The sequence below is a fragment of the Euphorbia lathyris genome, chromosome 2 (genome assembly GCF_963576675.1).
Source record: "Euphorbia lathyris chromosome 2, ddEupLath1.1, whole genome shotgun sequence".
Classification (NCBI taxonomy): domain Eukaryota; kingdom Viridiplantae; phylum Streptophyta; class Magnoliopsida; order Malpighiales; family Euphorbiaceae; genus Euphorbia; species Euphorbia lathyris.
The window spans coordinates 111,306,742-111,326,973 of record NC_088911.1 but is presented as its reverse complement, the minus strand read 5'-3'; the positions used below and the strand labels follow the sequence as shown (position 1 = coordinate 111,326,973).

At 40.8% G+C, this 20,232-nt stretch overlaps 1 non-coding gene across 1 annotated transcript; it reads left to right on the top strand.

Annotated features, from left to right (window-relative positions):
• Positions 1–18,016: 18,016 nt before the first annotated feature.
• TRNAK-CUU (transfer RNA lysine (anticodon CUU)) lies at positions 18,017–18,089 on the top strand. The gene has a single exon. It is a non-coding gene; the product is annotated as a tRNA-Lys (tRNA).
• The last annotated feature ends 2,143 nt before the right edge of the window (positions 18,090–20,232 follow it).

The window sequence follows — 20,232 nt, the reverse complement described above, 5'->3', positions numbered from 1 at the left end:
TTTGTTGGAGGCTCATAGATCCCGCCGGCTATCACGTTTATCACTCCTTTTTTCTGCTTCTTTTCGGGCCTTGCCTCTTCTTCATGTGGTAACGTTGCTTTCTCGTCACTAGTCTCCTTTCGTACAAATTGATTCAGCTTGCCCCTTTCGATCAGCCTTTCAATCTCCTTCTTCAATTCATAGCAATCGTTGCCGTTCAATCTGTGGAACCTGCAATATTTGTTAGGATGTCGCCCCAAACTGGTTCGACCTTTTACCTCGGGGAACCGCACATCCTTCTTCAGGGGGCTCTTTTCGATCCAAAGTAACACCTCCTGGCGAGTCGTGTTTAATGGTGTCTGAGATCCGCCACTTTGAAAGGGGCGATCGCCTCTCCGAACAAAATTACTTTTGGACTGGGTCTGGCGCCGATTGTCCGAAGTGGATCTAGCGGCATCTCTTTCTCGCCGGGTTTGAGCCCTATGTTCCCTGTTGACATCATCCACTTCCATGAATTCCTTTGCTATTTTCATGAGTTCGGCCACTGTGCGCGGCTTGTTGCGGATGATTTCCTCCCGCATACTCCAATCTGTGGTTCCATCTGCCATGATGTTGCGGATGCTCACGATATCCGGGTTTTGCAATCGCACCAGAATATCGTTGAATGCGACAACAAATTCCCTTAGGGAATTATAGTTCCTCTGTTTGATCTCCTTCAGCTACCTATCCGTCACATTCGTTGCTTTACAGCCCACAAATTTCGCACAGAAATCCCGACTATATTGATGCCAATTGTGAATAGATTCTGCGGGTAAAGATCGAAACCAATCAGATGCGGCTCCGCCCAAAGTTGTCGAGAATAACCTGCAAATGATGCTTTCACTCGCTCCTGCAACATCCATTAGTTCTCTGTAGTTCCTGACATGAGCCTCAGGATCAGAATTTGGATCCTCATAGTATTTAGGTATCGCGGGCGCTTTGATTCTGTGATCTGGAATGAATTCTCGCAACGAAGGGGCAAAAGGTGAATCGCTCTGGACCTCTGCTCTCGGCCTAGGCGAGTACCCCATTCACTCCATCATGCTTCGTAATTGATCTTCTAAGTCAATATCGAGTATTCGCCGGACTTCTTCCATCCGCTGCTGGTGAATTCTGGGTGGCATCCACCCGCCCATCGGTGTTGAGACGTGTGCCTGTTGGGGGACTAACCGCTGTCCCGTTATAGGATCAAAGTTCCATGTGTGCTCTCGCCCAGGAGTCATCAACTCCGAATGTCTGTGAGGAAAAGGTTCTACTTACTGTAGCGGAAGAGTGCCTTGCACTCCTGGCAACGGTTGGGATGGCTGCCAGGTCGGATGTATCGTCGTAATGAGATCTGGGTGCGAGTAGTTGCTCGAGTGGCTGTGTGGGTTTGTGCGACTACTCTGGCCCACTTGATTTGGTGCCTGAATTGGCTGCGGGAGGGCCGATATGACAGGGATAGTCGGTGATTGTGTTGAGATAACCACAGGTTCCTGAGGGGCAGGCGCTATGGCGGTATCGCGTTCGGCGAGGGCGGTTAATAAATTAATCATTCGATCGCCAGCCGCCTGGCTCATATTCGAAGCCAAGACCTGTCCTGCCATCTACACGAAATCGCTATTGGACATCTCCATTTCATTTTGCACATGCACTTCCAATAAGGGACCCAATTGTCCCGAGGGGCCTGACGAGCTAGGCACCACAGGCTGAGTACCTGCAGGCTGCGAATTTGCAATCCGTGAACCTCGTGAGTTCATGCTAGTGGATCTGGTCGTAACACCGGTCGTTCGTGATGGTTCTGACATGTTCTTCGTGTACCTTTAACCAAGTGTTGGTAAAAAAGGTCCACGTTCACCGCACCAATGATAACTTGCTGGATCCGCTTTGATATTCTTTGCCGGAGTTACCTGCAAAACAAAACCGGAGACAGGATCTCCGGGAAAACTCTCCGACGATCAAGTCAGTTTTTGTAAAAATGAGTCTATAATTTAGCAATAGCTTTGTGGGAAAAAATGTGAACGTACCTCCCCCCTTATTCTTAAGGCCTTTTATAGGTGTTTTTTGGGTAACCGCCGAGGGCGGTTACTCCTTAGTGGGCCACGTTCTGAGGGCGGTTACCCCTTTTTAGGCCATGTCCCTTTCGTGGCTTTCATGGCAACGAACGTGGTTCTGAGTGGGAGTCTTGACGCTCCGTTTAGGAACTCGGGGCTGTTTACTCGCTGTGCCCGCTTCCTTCATTCGGGTCCCGTCCAATCTTAGCCCATGGGGCTTTAATATGGGCTGGGCTTGCGAAATGAATATAACCCGTTTTGGACTTCGTGGGTTATCAAAACCATTGAACAAATGATTTACTCAGCGCTCCGTCACTATACATCACTTCCGCTGAATACTGAGTAAAATAGAATATGACCCATAAGCTGACCTATAACTGAAAACTAATTTTAGGCTTATTCAGCTAAACCTTAGAATGTTTAGAATAAAACTAAGTCAGTAGTTCTGTCCTCACGGGGGAGTTCACTTAATTGAAAAGGTCAACTATCATGGGGGAGCTCATACTGAGTTCCTTGCTGATTAGTTTTTCCAACATCAAAATGGGGGAGTTTGTTGAAACACCTTTCCACAGGATTTTGATTTGACAAAATTAATTAAGTGAAAGTAAAATATTCTACAACACACTAAGTTTAAATGCTTTGATTTAGTGTTACTAATGTGTTTGTTCAATGTTGAGTTTATGATTTATCATAAGACATAAAGATCATAAGGCTCAAGCCCTATATGGAAATCAAGGCCCAAGTCAAACAAGCCAAAGACCACTCAGCCCGCGTATCTCCAAAACGTCGCCGTTGATGTGATGAAACGCATGCTGAGTAAAGAAGGATCGAGAAGATCCACGTAGACAACTTCGGTATGAAGCTGCTGAGCTGTCTCGACAAAATGTGCAAGACAGCTGCTGACTATAAGACAGCTTCCAGACAAAGTATTTCCCCATTTAGTAAAGATCAGAAGACACAACAAGCTGTCTGGTTGACGTTACCCAAAATGGTGGAACATACTGACACACTGACCGAAGAACAGAAGACGCTGGAATCTGATTGGCTAAAGAGAACTGCTGGCAGACTCAGTGAAAGCGACTTGTAGTCGTTTCCCTCCAACGATTATTTCGAAATTCGAAATAACCAGAAGCTCTCACAGCTCTCTATAAATAGTCCATTCAGAATCCACATTCTACAGAGAACTTCGAGCAAAAGCCGTTACGCTGACCAAACGTATATAAAAGTTCTCCATCAAAAGCAAAGCAAAATTCTTACACTACAAAGTCTATTCATTTGTGTAAAAGTCTAGATTGATTGTTTTTCAATCATCTAAGGTGTTCTAGCAATTGTTGTTTAGGACAAAATCTTTATCATTTCTAGAAGTAGAAAGGAGAGGCTGAGTACTCGGTTTTAAGTACTCAGCGGAGAGATTAGGATTGAGTAGAAGTATAGAGGAAGGTACTCTTGTCATACTCAATTGCTGATATTGTAAAAGGTTTGAGGCTCTACCTTTAAAGAGCTCAGTAGAGGATTTGAAATCTCGGAAGTGTTCCGGGGACAGGACGTAGGCTTAGAAGAAGCTGAACCTGGATAAATCTGCTGAGTGAAGTATTTCTAAACCTTAACTCCTTATTTACATTGCTTGCTTAAAACAAACTAAAACTGACCAAGTAAAAGAGGTCAAGCTGAGTTGTGCGCTACCAACGAGAAGGTTCAGGAATAGACTCTAAGTGCTATTTCCTGACTTAAGCAACGAAGCTGTCCTAGTCACTAGTTGACTAAGCCAGTGTCTTGCTGAGTGCTAAGCGCCGCTGTTAGATAAACTTTTCTTAAAGAAAAGAAATCTGCCTAAATTATTTTAAAAAGGTAAAATAGTTCCTAACCCCCCCTTAGAACTATATTTGCAACCTTACAAGGGACCAACAAACTCCCCCGTGAGGACAGAACTACTGACTTAGTTTTATTCTAAACATTCTAAGGTTTAGCTGAATAAGCCTAAGATCAGTTTTCAGTTATAGGTCAGCTTATGGGTCATATTCTATTTTACTCAGTATTCAGCGGAAGTGATGTATAGTGACGGAGCGCTGAGTAAATCATTTGTTCAATGGTTTATATTTGACAAGTTCAAACATTTATATGCAGCATGCATTTATATAATACTTGGCATTTGATGGATGAATACTCAATAAATTAAATACGAATGCAAGTATTTCAGAATAACAAAATAAACTTCTTCTTCCTAACTTCTAACACCCTAACTTCTAACACTCTAGTTTCTTTCACTTAGAGTTCCTTCTCCTTAGTTGCCACTTTTCTCCCCCGTTTTGCCAGCATCAGCAGTAGGCAAATCAACGGTAGGGGCAGGAGAATTGGCCTGATCCTGCAGCACACATATTTGACCCTCTAAGGAATTCATGTGACTGACCATAGTCAGCATGAGTTCGGTCATTTTGGTCAGTTGAGCATGTGTTGGTGGCTGCGGCTGGTCAGAGGAGAAGTGATTGATCAAATCATGGATTTCACGCAGAATATGGTGAGTGACAGGTGGATGAGAGGACTGAGCATGAGTTGGTGGAGGATGGGCTTGTTCTTAAAGCAGAGTGTTAGCTGAGGCGATGACACGCCGTCCTGACTCGGTGGCACCTAGATGTGCATATTTGGCAGGAGTGGGCTCACACTGAGTGCCTTGTGTAGTGACAGGACTACAAGGCGTGTTGACCGCAGGTGCTGAGTTGCTTTGAGCTTGAGGTGGAAGTGGAGCTTCTTTTGGACTTGCAGGGGTCTTGGCTTGTTTCTCACTTGGAGGAACAGAGGCTTGATTTTGTGGAGACCCTTCTGGAGCAGCATGGCCTTCAAGAACAGGTTCTTCATCTATTCTCAGTTTCTTCTCAGCTGACTCAGCTAGGTCCTGATCAGCTTTCCTCTTGTTTCTTTCCATCAGTCTTATCTTTCTCGGGATAGTATGAATATCCTTCGAGTATGCTCCCTTTTTCTTCTTCTTCTCAGCTTCAGCAACCTCAGATGGCATAGTAGAAGGATTCTCAGTTGGAGGTTCATTGATTGGTTCTGTACCGTCAGCAGTGTGTGCAGCTTCAGCCATAACATCATCTATAATGGCATCCAGGTTTGTCAGATTTTCCATTTCTCCAATGGGTTGCTCACCCTCAGCCATAGGATCCTCCTCCTCAGAGGTTTCATTCTCGTCATACCCTTTCAGGGGTTGGCTGTGTGATAGTCCATTCAGCAGACGTGCTGTGATAGCAGTTCCTGTTGAACTTATTTCATCAACAGTTTCTATGTTCTGGTCTTGTATTATCCTGGTGATGAGAGAACCTAAACGGAGCTTCCTTCCACTTCATTGAAAGGCTCCTACCAGAAATACAGGTAGATTGAATGGAGTGCTGGTCAGCATATGCCAGATGAAACACTGTTCAAAGTTAGAGGCAGATGAGGGAGAGCTGAGTTTAGGGAAGATAAAGTTGGTCAGCAAGAAGTGGGCCATCTTCTGATTTTTGCCCATGCAGGTGTTGGGTACTTCTCCCTTGTAGTTTCTGGGTTTACAGAACCCCTTCATCTTCTCTGCGGTGGCTTTCGGTATCGGCTCCTTTGTTGTTCTGAACTGGATCCCTGTATTTGGTATCTCTAGCAATGTGGCTAGATATTCAGGGGTTATCACTATCTTTTGACCCTTGACTGTGGTCTCTAGGTAGTCAGAGTCATCTGCATCAACATGCAGGTTGGAGTAGAACTCTCTCACCATTGTGGGATAGGTTTGACCGGAAAGAGAGAAGAGACCTATCCATTTGTTGTTTTTGATCCATTCACAGAATGGAGTCTCTGAAGAGATGAAATCAGGATGGAAGAATCGACTCCTTAGTACCTCTTGATTCTTGGCCCAAGAGTGTACTTTGATCATTTTTCTCATTAGGCTAGTTGAAGGACCAGCCTGGTCAGAGGATTTGAGAGTTGGAGAGAAATAACTTTCGTTATAAGACATTTTTGAAGTTTTGAAGCTCTTTGGAAAATTTAGAAGCTTTCTTAGGTTTCGATGTATATGTGACGAGGGTAGTGGGTTAGTATTTACTATTTATAGATTTTATGGTTTAGGGTTCCGTTTGAATTTTATCCAGTTTTGCTCTGGGTTGTCCAATCGGCAGAAACCCTGACACTTATGACACTATTAAGACGTTATTCGGCGCATGCACAGTACAGGTGTCACTTCGCGTGTAGTGACATTAAATGCTAATAAGTGCTTTTACTTAGCGTTTGTTGATATAAACGTTTCATATTCTAAGTAGTCAATGCATTCTTTAAGGATGGTTTTTAGTTCAAGTTCGAAAACTAATTTACTCAGTGTGCAAGATTACTCAGTATTGTATATTCAGTCAGTTTCAAGAGATACTCAGCAAACAATAAATCATTCAGCATGTAATTCACTCAGCATTCAATATTCATTTAGCACAGGAATTTACTGAAGAGGATTAAACATACCAATTGCTTCTCTCAGTATGCTGAACTGCTCACGAGCCAGTGGCTTCGTGAAGATATCCGCCAGCTGCTCGTCCGTTGGGACATAAGTCAGCTTAATTTCTTTCTTAAGTACATGATCTCTGATGAAATGATGTCTTATGCTGACATGCTTCATCCTGCTGTGCTGGATTGGGTTCTTTGAGAGGTCAATTGCACTCTTGTTGTCGCATTTGACTTCAATTGTCTTTGTTTGAACACCATAATCTTCAAGCTGTTGCTTAATCCAAAGGACTTGAGCAACACAGCTTCCAGCAGCAATGTACTCAGCTTCAGTTGTGGACAGGGCTACTGACGCCTGCTTCTTGCTGAACCAAGATACAAGACAGCTTCCTAGGAATTGGCATCCTCCAGAGGTGCTTTTTCTTTCCAGCTTGTCTCGTCCATAGTCAGCGTCAGTGTATCCGATGAGTGTAAAGTCATGAGTATTTGGATACCACAGACCTGTATTTACTGAGCTTTGCAAATATCTAAGGATCCTTTTTACAGCTATGTAATGGGATTCCTTAGGGTTAGCTTGATATCTAGCACAATAACATACTAAGAACTGAATGTTCGGTCTACTTACTGTTAAGTAAAGTAAAGAGCCAATCATACCTCGGTATAACTTGCTGTCTACTGACTTACCATTTTCATCGGCACAAAGGACAGCGTCAGTGCCCATAGGAGTGGATATTGGCTTACAATGTTCTAGTTCATATTTTTTCAATATCTCCTTGGCATATTTAGCTTGACTTATGAATATGCCATTCTTTCCTTGCTTAATTTGAAGTCCGAGGAAGAAGTTGAGTTCTCCCATCATTGACATTTCGAATTCAGTCTGCATTTGTTTGCTAAATTCCTTGCACATAGATTCATTAGTAGCACCAAATATAATATCATCCACATATATTTGTGCCAGCAGGGTATCTTTACCCTTTCTCTTAATGAATAAGGTTGTATCAGCTTGACCCCTGACGTAACCTCTAGTCAGTAAGAAGTTGGTCAGCCTCTCATACCAAGCACGTGGTGCTTGCTTGAGTCCGTACAGAGCCTTTTTGAGTTTGTAAACATGATTTGGGAACTTAGGGTCCTCAAACCCTGGAGGCTGATTTACATAGACCTCCTCGTCTATTACTCCATTAAGAAAGGCACTTTTGACATCCATTTGAAACAGTTTAAAGTTCATGTAAGATGCATATGCACATAAAATCCTAATAGCTTCTAGCCTTGCCACTGGGGCAAAGGTCTCACCGTAGTCTATACCTTCTTGCTGACTGTAGCCCTGAGCTACAAGTCTTGCCTTGTTTCTGACTACGTTTCCTTGCTCATCTAGCTTGTTCCTGAAGACCCATCTTGTTCCAATGGTCTTTTGGCTTCTAGGATGTGGCACTAGCTCCCATACATTATTCCTCCTGAACTGATTGAGTTCCTCTTGCATGGCATTCATCCAGAATTCGTCATCCTCAGCTTCGGCAAAGTTCTTCGGCTCAAGTACTGAGACAAAAGCTACATTGCCGAGATATTTCCTTAGTTGATTTCTTGTCATCAGCGTATTTCCAGCTGAGTCAAGAATTGCATTTTCTGAATGCCCTCTTGGGACTCTTATCTCCTTTGGTAGACTTGTGTCTTGATCTATCTGTGTTTCAACATTCTCTGCAGAAGTAGATGGGTCAGTGAAAGTAATTTTAGGTTCACTCTTACTTTTGGTCAGCCGTTTTATGAAGGACTCAGTGGCTGGTTCTTGATCAGCAAGTGCTGAGTTTGGTTCATCTTCTGTCAGCGGCTGGTATCTTCCTGCAGGGTTAGTTTCATCGAATTGCACATGTATAGATTCTTCTAATACTTGAGTTCTCTTATTAAAAACTCTGTATGCTTTGTTGTTTGTTGAGTAGCCTAGAAAGATAGCCTCATCAGCTTTTGAATCAAATTTGGCTAAGCTATCTTTGGTATTTAAAATAAAACACCTACAGCCAAAGGCACGAAAGTATCCAATGTTGGGCTTTCGTCCTTTCCAAAGTTCATATGGGGTTTTCTTAAGTATAGGTCTAACTAAAGCCCTATTCAGAATATAGCATGCTGTGTTGACAGCTTCTCTCCAAAAATACTTTGGAAGCCTATGCTCATCCAGCATTGTCCTAGCAATCTCAACCAGAGTTCTGTTCTTCCTTTCAACAACCCCATTTTGCTGAGGCGTTCTAGGAGCAGAGAAATTGTGGTCAATGCCGCTGGCTTCACAGAATTCAACAAACTTTTAGTTCTTGAATTCTCCACCATTATCACTACGGATATGAGCTAATTTTAGGTCTTTCTCATTTTCAATTTTTCTAACCAAGTTTGAAAATGTCTCAAAAGTCTCATCCTTACTGGTCAGCAGGATAACCCATGTGTACCGAGAGAAATCATCTACAATAACCAAGGAAAACCTTCTTCCACCCAGACTCAGCGGCTGGACTGGACCAAAGAGATCCAAGTGTAGCATTTCTAACGGACGTTTAGTTGAGACAATGTTTTTACTTTGAAAAGATTGCTTAGTTTGTTTTCCAGCTTGGCAGGCATGGCATAATTGATCTCTTTGAAATTTAAGTTCAGGCAGTCCCTCAACCAATTGCTTTCTTGCTAATTTGGCCAGGAGGTCCATGCTTACATGACCAAGTCTCCTGTGCCATAGCCAGGAATTTTCTTCCTTTGTGACTAAGCATACAGTTTTTGAAAACTTATTTTCGAGGTTTAGCATAAAGACATTGTCTATCCGAGGGGCAGTTAAAATTAACTCATTTGATTTTCCCTCATATATTTTACATCCAGTTTCGTCAAATATAACTTTTCTTCCATTATCACATAGCTGAGCTACGCTGAGTAAGTTATATTTGAGTCCGCTGACTAGGGAGACAAATTCAATAGTGGGATTACCTCCAACGGTGCCTGATCCTACTATTTTACCCTTTTTGTTGTCTCCAAAACTTACGCTTCCTCCTCGTTTACGTTCGAACGTGATGAATTGAGTTTCATCACCCGTCATATGCCTTGAGCATGCGCTGTCAATATACCACATTTTTGACTTCTCGGCACATCTCAGGCTTACCTGCATTGTGATCAGTTTCCTTTAGGTACCCAATTCTTTTTGGGTCCTGACTTGTTAGGTTCAACAGGTAAAGCATCATATTTTATTTTATGGCGGCATATATGGACAGTATGGCCATTCTTTCCATAAAAGTCACAACTGACCTTCTGTTTAGGATTTTTTACTGACTTGTCAGCACCCCAGTGCTGAGCGTGCCAGCACACTTTAGTAGTGTGTCCTAACTTCCCACAAAAATCACATTGGACTTTTCGCTGGGGATTTCTTCTCTGCTGAGTACCTTGGTACTGTGTACCTTGATACTGAGTTCTCAGCGGAAAATTGTTTTTGTTTGGAACCTTTAATTGGTTCTGAATGGTTGTGACATCCTTCCTCAGTTTCTTTGAAACTGACTGGACTTCAGAGACAGACTCATGAATGATTTTCATATTTTCATGCAAAACTGAGTTGTCTTGAAGAAGGTATCTGAGGTCACTCAGTTTGACCTCTTCTACTTCATCACAGCGCCGGCTGAGTGCTTTAATCTTCCTATTACACTTTTTAACAAGTGTATAGAGATCACTCAGGGCGTTACCCATTTCATTTCTGAGTTGAGAGAGTGAGATTACCTCATTAGATTGCTCCTCATTATCTGACTCATCAGATTGGTCAGCATGCTCAGAAATGCATGGCTCAGCAAGTTCGTCAGCCATAAAGCATATCTTCGCTGACTCGGTGGCCTCAGTTTCTGTTGATGAAGATTCATCACTGTCACTCCAAGTAGCCACCATTGCCTTCTTCCCACTTTTCTTGTCTTTCCTCAGCATGGGGCAGTTTGACTTAATATGGCCATCTTGGTGGCACTCAAAGCATGTAATGGGCTTTGAGCTGTCCTTTCTGTATTTGCTGTCGTTTGAGTCAGCCTTATACTTATCAAACTTTTTGTAAGGCTTTTTGGAATATTTGTCGTTCTTCCTGAACAGCCTCTTCATCTTTCTTGTGAACATAGCCATCTCCTCATCATCAGTTGAACTCCCGTCAGTGGAGTCAGCCTTCATGACAAGTGACTTCTGCTTCTTGTCATTAGATTTTTCCTTCACCTCAAAGTTCTTCATTGATATCTCATGGGTCAGCAATGAACCGATGAGTTCGTCATATTTGTAGGTGGTTAAATCCTGAGCTTCCTCAACTGCTGTCTTCTTTGCTTGCCAGTCTTTTGGAAGACTCCTGAGTATCTTTTTGACTTGTTCTTCCTCAGTGAAGATTTTCCCAAGTCTCTTGAGCTCATTAATGATGTTGGTGAACCTTGCGTTCATGTCTGAAATGCCCTCATCATTGTTCATCTCGAACAGCTCGTACAGTCTCATCTGCTGATTCACCTTGGATTCTTTTACTTTGTTTGTTCCCTCGTAGGTGACTTCCAGCTTTTTCCAGATCTCTTGTGCCGACTCACAACCTGAGATTTTGTTATATTCTGCAGCATCGAGCGCACAGTGAAGCATATTGATAGCCGAAGCATGGTTTTGAAGCTTCTTAAGATCATCCTCTGTCCATTCAACCTCAGCTTTAACAACTGACTGGCCAGCAACAACTTTCACATGTACAAACGGGCCTTGGACTATAGATAGCCAGGCACTCATGTTTGTAGCTTGAATGAAGTTTTTCATCCTATTCTTCCAAAAGGTATAGTTTGACCCGAAGAATAGGGGAGGCCTGGTAATGGACAGCCCCTCAGGTAATATCTGAGTTGTCTGGTTTCCAGGGAGAAACCGAGTGCTGTTTTCGCCCATGGTATGGATCAACTCAAGGTTGTTAGACCTTTAGTAATGAGCTTTTAGGCTCTGATACCACTTGTTGGTCCCTTGTAAGGTTGCAAATATAGTTCCAATGGGGGGTTAGGAACTATTTTACCTTTTTAAAATAATTTAGGCAGATTTCTTTTCTTTAAGAAAAGTTTATCTAACAGCGGCGCTTAGCACTCAGCAAGAGACTGGCTTAGTCAACTAGTGACTAGGACAGCTTCGTTGCTTAAGTCAGGAAATAGCACTTAGAGTCTATTCCTGAACCTTCTCGTTGGTAGCGCACAACTCAGCTTGACCTCTTTTACTTGGTCAGTTTTAGTTTGTTTTAAGCAAGCAATGTAAATAAGGAGTTAAGGTTTAGAAATACTTCACTCAGCAGATTTATCCAGGTTCGGCTTCTTCTAAGCCTACGTCCTGTCCCCGGAACACTTCCGAGATTTCAAATCCTCTACTGAGCTCTTTAAAGGTAGAGCCTCAAACCTTTTACAATATCAGCAATTGAGTATGACAAGAGTACCTTCCTCTATACTTCTACTCAATCCTAATCTCTCCGCTGAGTACTTAAAACCGAGTACTCAACCTCTCCTTTCTACTTCTAGAAATGATAAAGATTTTGTCCTAAACAACAATTGCTAGAACACCTTAGATGATTGAAAAACAATCACTCTAGACTTTTACACAAATGAATAGACTTTGTAGTGTAAGAATTTTGCTTTGCTTTTGATGGAGAACTTTTATATACGTTTGGTCAGCGTAACGGCTTTTGCTCGAAGTTCTCTATAGAATGTGGATTCTGAATGGACTATTTATAGAGAGCTTCTGGTTATTTCGAATTTCGAAATAACCGTTGGAGGGAAACGGCTACAAGTCGCTTTCACTGAGTCTGCCAGCAGTTCTCTTTAGCCAATCAGATTCCAGCGTCTTCTGTTCTTCGGTCAGTGTGTCAGTATGTTCCACCATTTTGGGTAACGTCAACCAGACAACTTGTTGTGTCTTCTGATCTTTACTAAATGGGGAAATACTTTGTCTGGAAGCTGTCTTATAGTCAGCAGCTGTCTTGCACGTTTTGTCGAGACAGCTCAGCAGCTTCATACCGAAGTTGTCTACGTGGATCTTCTCGATCCTTCTTTACTCAGCATGCGTTTCATCACATCAACGGCGACGTTTTGGAGATACACGGGCTGAGTGGTCTTTGGCTTGTTTGACTTGGGCCTTGATTTCCATATAGGGCTTGAGCCTTATGATCTTTATGTCTTATGATAAATCATAAACTCAACATTGAACAAACACATTAGTAACACTAAATCAAAGCATTTAAACTTAGTGTGTTGTATAATATTTTACTTTCACTTAATTAATTTTGTCAAATCAAAATCTTGTGGAAAGGTGTTTCAACAGTTCCCCTGGGTTTTAAGGCACTATAGAGTAAGACAACTTTTCAAAACAAGGAGTATATCCATCAGACTCTAGAAGATATTGGTGTTGTAATTTCTAACCCAAAACGCAAGCGCTCAGGATCATTGGCCGAAGAAACACAGGGAAATTCAGAAAATCTTATGGATTGTGAGGAAAACAATACAGTGAGGTTGGAGGCATTTATTGAAAATATCCAAGAAGCGAGTCACGATAGCCCGACTCGTAAGATAGCATGAGTATACTATCCTGGAACTGTCAGGGGATAGGGAACGCTCGAACAGTTCGTCAGCTGGTGGATTTCTCTGCCAATTTACATCTCGAGTTCATCTTTCTAATGGAGGTTAAATGTAGTCGACTCAAGATGGAAGCATTGAAACGAAAGCTTTCCTTTGAGGGCCTATTTTTTGTTGATCCAATCAACAATGGAGGGGGCTTAGCTCTCTTGTGGAGAACTGTTAATTTAGTTCAGTTGCTTGGTTATTCTTTTAATTTCATTGATTTCAGGGTCACTTTGTTAGGTTTGCCGGGGTATCGATTAACCGGTTCTTATGGCTTTCCCGAGAGGTTGCGTCAGGCAGATTCTTGGCAGTTACTGAGGAGTCTTAGCTTGAATAATTCTAATCCCTGGGTTATCATTGGGGATTTTAATGATATGCTCTCTCATTCTGAGAAGAGAGGAGGTAACAGACACCCACCTACCTTGATAAGGGGATTCAGTGATGTTATTACAGATTGTGGGTTGTCAGAAGTCAGTATGAAGGGTTATCCGTTCACGTGGGAAATAGGTCATGGTTCAAAAAATTCTATAAAAGAGAAACTCGATCGGGCCCTTGCTAATAACAGTTGGTTTATGCAGTTCAGTTCGGCTTCTGTCTTGAATGAGGATGCTCAATGTAGTGATCATACGGTACTCTTCTTGTCTCTAATTAACACTATGGGTTCTATGTCTCACCGCTTTCGGTTTGAAAATGCTTGGATCAAAGAAGCTGATTGCAGAGACCGGATAATTTTGGCCTAGTAACATTCAAATGCCAGAGGAATTTTGGTTAAACGGGAAAAATGTGGTGAAATACTTGCAGCTTGGGGAAACAACATTCCTAACTGATTTAAGAAAGAAATTCATTGATGCAGATCAGAAATTAGAAGACTAAAATCTTGTACTAATAGGCTGGCGATCGAAGCACTATTGGCTGCTAGGAATCGCCTTGGTGAGCTTCTCCTCCAACAAGAAGCCTATTGGAAGCAAAGAAGCAAGACACTTTGGCTCAAAGCTGGTGGCCAGAACTCAAAGTTTTTTCACTCGGCTGCTAATAGTATGCGCAAAAGGAATGAAATTCGACGACTGAAAGATGAGGAAGGAAATTGGGTCAACTGGGAGACAGGGTTACCTTCTCTAATTTCAGACTATTTTACAGAAATCTTCACATCTTCAGGGAGTCGCTCTGAACCTATTTTGAATAATATTCAGCCAAAAATCTCGACGAAACTAAATGCTGATCTTCTTCAACCATATACTGCGGACGAGATAAAGAGGGCGGTTTTCTCAATGCATCCTGATAAAAGTCTCGGTCCTGATAGTTTTAATCCATGTTTCTACCAATAATATTGGGACTTGGTAGGCCCTGATGTGATTCAATCATGCATCCAATGGCTGAATGAAGGGTGGTTTCCGGAGAGCATCCATGACACAAATATTGTTCTAATCCCAAAGAAATCTTCTCTAGAAAAAGTTTCAGATCTCAGGCCCATAGCATTATGCAATGTTATTTACAAGATTCTGGCAAAAACAGTTGCTAACAGACTAAAAAAGGTTCTTGATATTATTATCTCTCCCACACAGAGCGCTTTCATCCCGGGATGACTGATCACAGACATTATTATGCTTGCATTTGAAGCAAACCATTTCCTGGAACATAGAACTCGAGGTAAACAAGGGTATGTTTCTCTTAAGCTTGATATGGCCAAGGCTTATGATCGGGTTGAGTGGGCGTTTTTGGAACAAATGATGCAGAGGTTAGGCTTTGATGACCGATGGATATCTCTGGTAATGCAGTGTGTTACAAAGGTCAGATATAATGTTACCCACAATAATCATATGATTGGGCCAATTCTGCCACAACGTGGCCTGCGTCAAGGTGACCCTATCTCTCCCTACCTTTTTTTGATTTGTGCAGAAGGTTTATCAGCATCGTTGCAAAGTTTAGAAGCTCAAGGTCAAATCCATGGTTGTCGGATAGTTCAATCAACCCCGTCAATCTCTCATCGCTTCTTTACAGATGACAACTACTTGTTCTTCAAAGCGTCAAAGGAAGAGTGCTTAGCGGTTCAGCAGTGTTTGCAAGAATATGAAGCAGCTTCTGGACAAAAGGTAAACTTCTCTAAATCCTCAATCTCGTTTACCAAAAATTGTAGTGCGGGTCTCCGTTCGATCTTAAGTTCAATTTTTGGAGTACCTTTAGGGCTGGGCACTGCAACATACCTTGGTCTCCTGACTTTAGTTGGGAGAAGTAAAACACAAGTGTTCCAGTACATTGCTGACAGAGTCAGATCAAGGGTCACAGCATGGAAGGCAAAAATGTTATCTCGAGCTGGTAAGGAGATTCTGTTGAAATCTATTATACAAGCCCTCCCCTCTTATGTTATGAGTATATTCCTCTTACCTCAACTTATGTGTGATGATCTGGAAAGAATGATGAATTCTTTTTGGTGGGGATCTGGGTCTGAGGAGAGAGGCCTGCGTTAGAAGTCTTGGGAGAAACTGTGTGTCCCGAAGAGCTTAGGTGGATTGGGTTTTCCAAAGTTACATCTATTTAATCTTGCTCTTCTAGCTAAACAAGGTTGGAGGCTACTAACTAATCCAGATTCATTACTTGCACGAGTATATAAGGCTAAGTACTTTCCCTCTTCTTCATTTTTAGAGGCGGATCTTGGTAATCAGTATAGCTTTATATGGAGAAGTATACATGTTGCACAGTCACTTGTTATTTCTAGAGCTAGATGCGTTGTTGGGACAGGGGAGCCTATTAACATCTGGGAAGACCCTTGGTTGCCTGACCCTGACCACCCTTTTGTAGAAAGTGCGCGACTCCCGGGCCTTGAGGTGGATACTGTGAATGACATCCGGCAGCCTTCGGGGGAGTGGAACTTGGAATTAATCAATGGGATCTTTGTGGATCGGGATACAGAACTTATTCGGAGGATTCCTCTAAGTCACCGTTTGGTGTCTGGTGCGTGGGGATGGTACTGGGGAAAAAGAGGCAAGTTTTGTGTGAAAAGTGCGTATAAACACCCGTGGTCTGAAAAGTATGGCAATAATCCATCATTGACAATTGATGGAGTTAATTGGGATACAGTGTGGGCACTTCAGGTTCCGTCCAAGGTAAAAAATCTAATTTGGAGAACCTTGGCTGGCTGTTTACCGTCGTTGAGCGCTTTATCTGCTAGAAGGGTTCCGATCAATAACTTGTGTCCATCATGCCTGCAATCGGAGGAGGATGACTTCCATGCCTTAGTTGGCTGCCGTCAGGCTCGACTTTTCTGGGGTCTGACTAGCGTTGCAGGTCTGGGAGATTCTTGCTCTTCGTTTAGAGAGTTCTGGGAGAAGCTGTGGTTATTGTTTCCGTCGGAAACTGGTACGGTGGCAGTCTGCTGCTGGTTCTTATGGCTTAACCGGAACAATAGAGTATGATCAAAATAAGTCATGACGCCTACCATACTCTTCTCCACTGCCATGCAATTTATCTCAAGTTGGAAAGCTGTCTAGAGCCAGGGAAGTGGTGCGGAGGTGACAACTGCTCAAGTAACTCAGAAATGGAGCAAACCCTTGCCAGGTATGTTAAAACTTAATATTGACGGGGCCATATTTTCTGCCTCGGGTACTGCTGGTTATGGATTCATCTTGCGGGATAGCGGTGGCGGGTTCCAAGCTGCAGGTAACGGTACTATTTACTGTTGTCTTGACCCTTTTCTAGTAGAGGCGATCTCGTGTCGCGAGGCTTTGAGTTGGCTGAAGGATTCTAGCAGGCAGAACGTGTTGGTAGAATCGGATTCACAATTGCTAGTGTATGCTATTCAACGAGAAACTAATGGCAGTTCGGCTTTGGATCTAGTTATTAAAGACTGCAAAATCCTTATTAAGGATATAGGTAATGTGTCAATCTCATTTATTCGTAAGTCAGCGAATTCCGCTGCTCACTTTTTAGCCCGTGCAGCTACACCTGCTTTTGAGAGGAAGATCTAGATTTCAGTACCTCCTTCTTGTGTCTGTACTGCTCTTGCTGCTGATAATTAATAAAATGATCTTTGTTGTAAAAAAAACGACCAAGATCGGGATATGCAGTTTTAATATTAGAGGAGATAAGTTTTATAGTTGAACAAGTAATAACTTCCTTTTTAAACTATTTTTGAATTATGTAATAACATTCTAAGATGCGTGGAATACATTTTCCGTATTTCACTTATTTTTTTTTTGCAACTGAGTGATCAATTGATTACATTTTACGCAAGTTCAGAAAGTTAATTGAACATTTTATGTAAGTTCAGAAGACTATCGGGACACTTTGAAAGTTTAGGAAGTCAATCAAACTTTTTAAACAAATTTAAAGGACAAATAATGTATTAAGCCTATTAATAAACATGAATCAACATGCTGCATGCATAATCACATTACAATGGAAGTTGTCAAACTATGTAAATTAATTTCACTATGAGTTTCTAAATTTTTGTGTTTTATTATCATAAAACTTTTATAAATTAATACTCGATAAATTAATAACTCTTTAAAATAATAATTTTTTCAGTCATAATTTGGACCAATTCATTAAATTAATACTCGATAAATTAATATCTCTATAAATTAATAAAATTTCATTATCCCAATATTATTAATTTATAGAAATACATTGTTTGTCTTGAAAGTTAAATAATTAATTTACATTCAATTACTTTTCGTTTTATAATACATATCATATCTCATCAACACGTGATCGCCCTAACTAAGATATCCAACATATAATTTTTGTATCAAATGCATGTCTAGTCTTATTAAAGGTAGAGAACAAATCATCCAGAAAAAAAGATCAACAAGTGACACTTCTTTTAACGTTAGCGTTCTCTATGTCGGCTATACGATGATGTGGCGTCTTACATAGAAAGTATAATTAATACAAATATGACACAAATACCAATTTAACAAGCAGGCCCGTCTAGCTCAGTTGGTAGAGCGCAAGGCTCTTAACCTTGTGGTCGTGGGTTCGAGCCCCACGGTGGGCGATGTTTTTTTCTTCAAATGATGAAAATTTCGTTTTGTTGTATACTGTCCTCAACTATAATCCACTAGGTAAAAACCATTATGAGGGCCCTGATGTTTCATGTTTTTGTTCGAGCCCACAACTATAATCCACTAGGTAAAACCCATTATGAGGGCCTGATGTTTCATGTTTTTGTGCATTAACCCTCTAATCTTTTATTGTATGCATTCAACTCTTATGTTTTATTTTCCATCGCATTAAGCTCTTGTTTGTTAAATTGATTAGTTGTTGATATCTAATACAGTTAAAAAAATGTTATTAATTTTATTTGTGTTTGAAATTATATTTTTTACATCTCGAAATAAAGTTTTTTACAGTTTTCTTATATTCACATTACACATATTAAAAACAGTTTTAAACTGTTAAAACGCAAGTGAAATGAATAATATTTAATATGGTAAGAAATTCAAGATTATGGGCTTAACATATCCAAATGAAATATTAAGAGCTTAAAGCATTAAAAAAAATAAAAAATCAAGGCCTCGAAATGTTTTTGTAGCCAATGCACTATTAACCTAACTAATATGGCTTTACTTTAAGGAAAAATTATAAAATTGGGTCGAATAAGAGACTCATTTACATATTTAATTCATTTATTCAACCTACTACATATTTAGACTATGTTTGTGTGACTTTTCCAAAATACCCTTAACCTTTCATCTTCTCCCTTCCCCTTTCTCTTCCTACGCGAACGATTGCTCTTCCCCAGATGATTCCTAGACCTTTGATCTTCCTCTCTTCCTTTAAATTGCACAAAATCTGCACCAGGAGAAATTTATCGATTTCACTTCGCAAAACGATGATTACGCAAAGTTTGCGAGGTAATTCGATAAATTTCTCATGCAGACTCCGCGTAATCATCGTCTCGCGAAGTCAGAGCGTCACATTTCTCCTCGCAGACATTGCGAAATCATCGTTTCGCTAAGTAAAATCATCTTCTTCCTTGCACATTTATTTTTGCATACTTCACGAATCCTCATTTCGTGAAGCCAAATCTTCATTTTTTTTCTAACTAACACGATTAAATTTTTCTGAAGGTGGTTGAATACATAATATCCCGCAAGAAGGCGGTGTCCTCGGATGCAGATGGGATGACTTTACTTATGATACAGTGAGAAATTCTCATCAAGATTGGTCACATTCAACTTTAAAGTAATTAGTTAAGAGTTATTGTGTCAATCTTGTTCTGTACCGTGAGACGCATCCATCCCAAAAAGTCTAGACTTCCATTTCTCATCCCAAAAGGTCTGGACTTTCAATACAGAGAGAAATTTTCGTTCAGATTCGTGAAGTTCATTTTTAAATGATTTGTTAGGAGTTTATTGTGGCAATCTTGCTGTAAATTTTGATAATATTATGATTTCCATGTTGTTATTGTGGCAATCTTGTTGTAAACTTTGATAATGTTATGATTTTAATGTTGGAATCCTTTGTTGTTGTGCCTTTTTGTTGTTATATACCACTTTGCAAAAACACGTTCGGACTTCGCATATTGAGAAATCTGTGAATTGAAATCATCTAATAACCCAAACATTATCTTCGCAGACTTCGCATATTGTGAAATCTGCGAAGTCAGACGGGAGAGAGATAAACGCGACGTAAAATTACAAACATATTAAGGGTATTTTGGAAAAGTCACACAAACATAGTCTAGATATGTAATAAGTTGAGTAAATAGGTTAAAAATGTAAATGAGTCTCTCATTTGACCCAATTTTGTAATTTTCCCTTACTTCAAATCTTTGAAGGGAGAACCAACTATATTTATAAAGTACTGTGCCTTCATTCAGAAATTTAATAAGAAAATATATATTTTCCAATTACATATTTTTCGTGTGTACAAAATTGCACAATAATCATGCCATACATTTTCAAACGTAATTTAGTAATAAAGGAGGCTTAAAAGTCGACTTGTACCTGCGTGGTCCACCTTGTTGGATCGGACTTGGACAATGAAAATTGATTATAGGTCCAACTCAGCCAAGATTTGTTAAAATCTGCATATTTTTTAAATGGGTTTGGATTGATAAAATAACACAGGCCGACCCAGTCCGACCCGTCTATTAATATTAATTATTAATTTATATATTAAATATTTAATTGTAA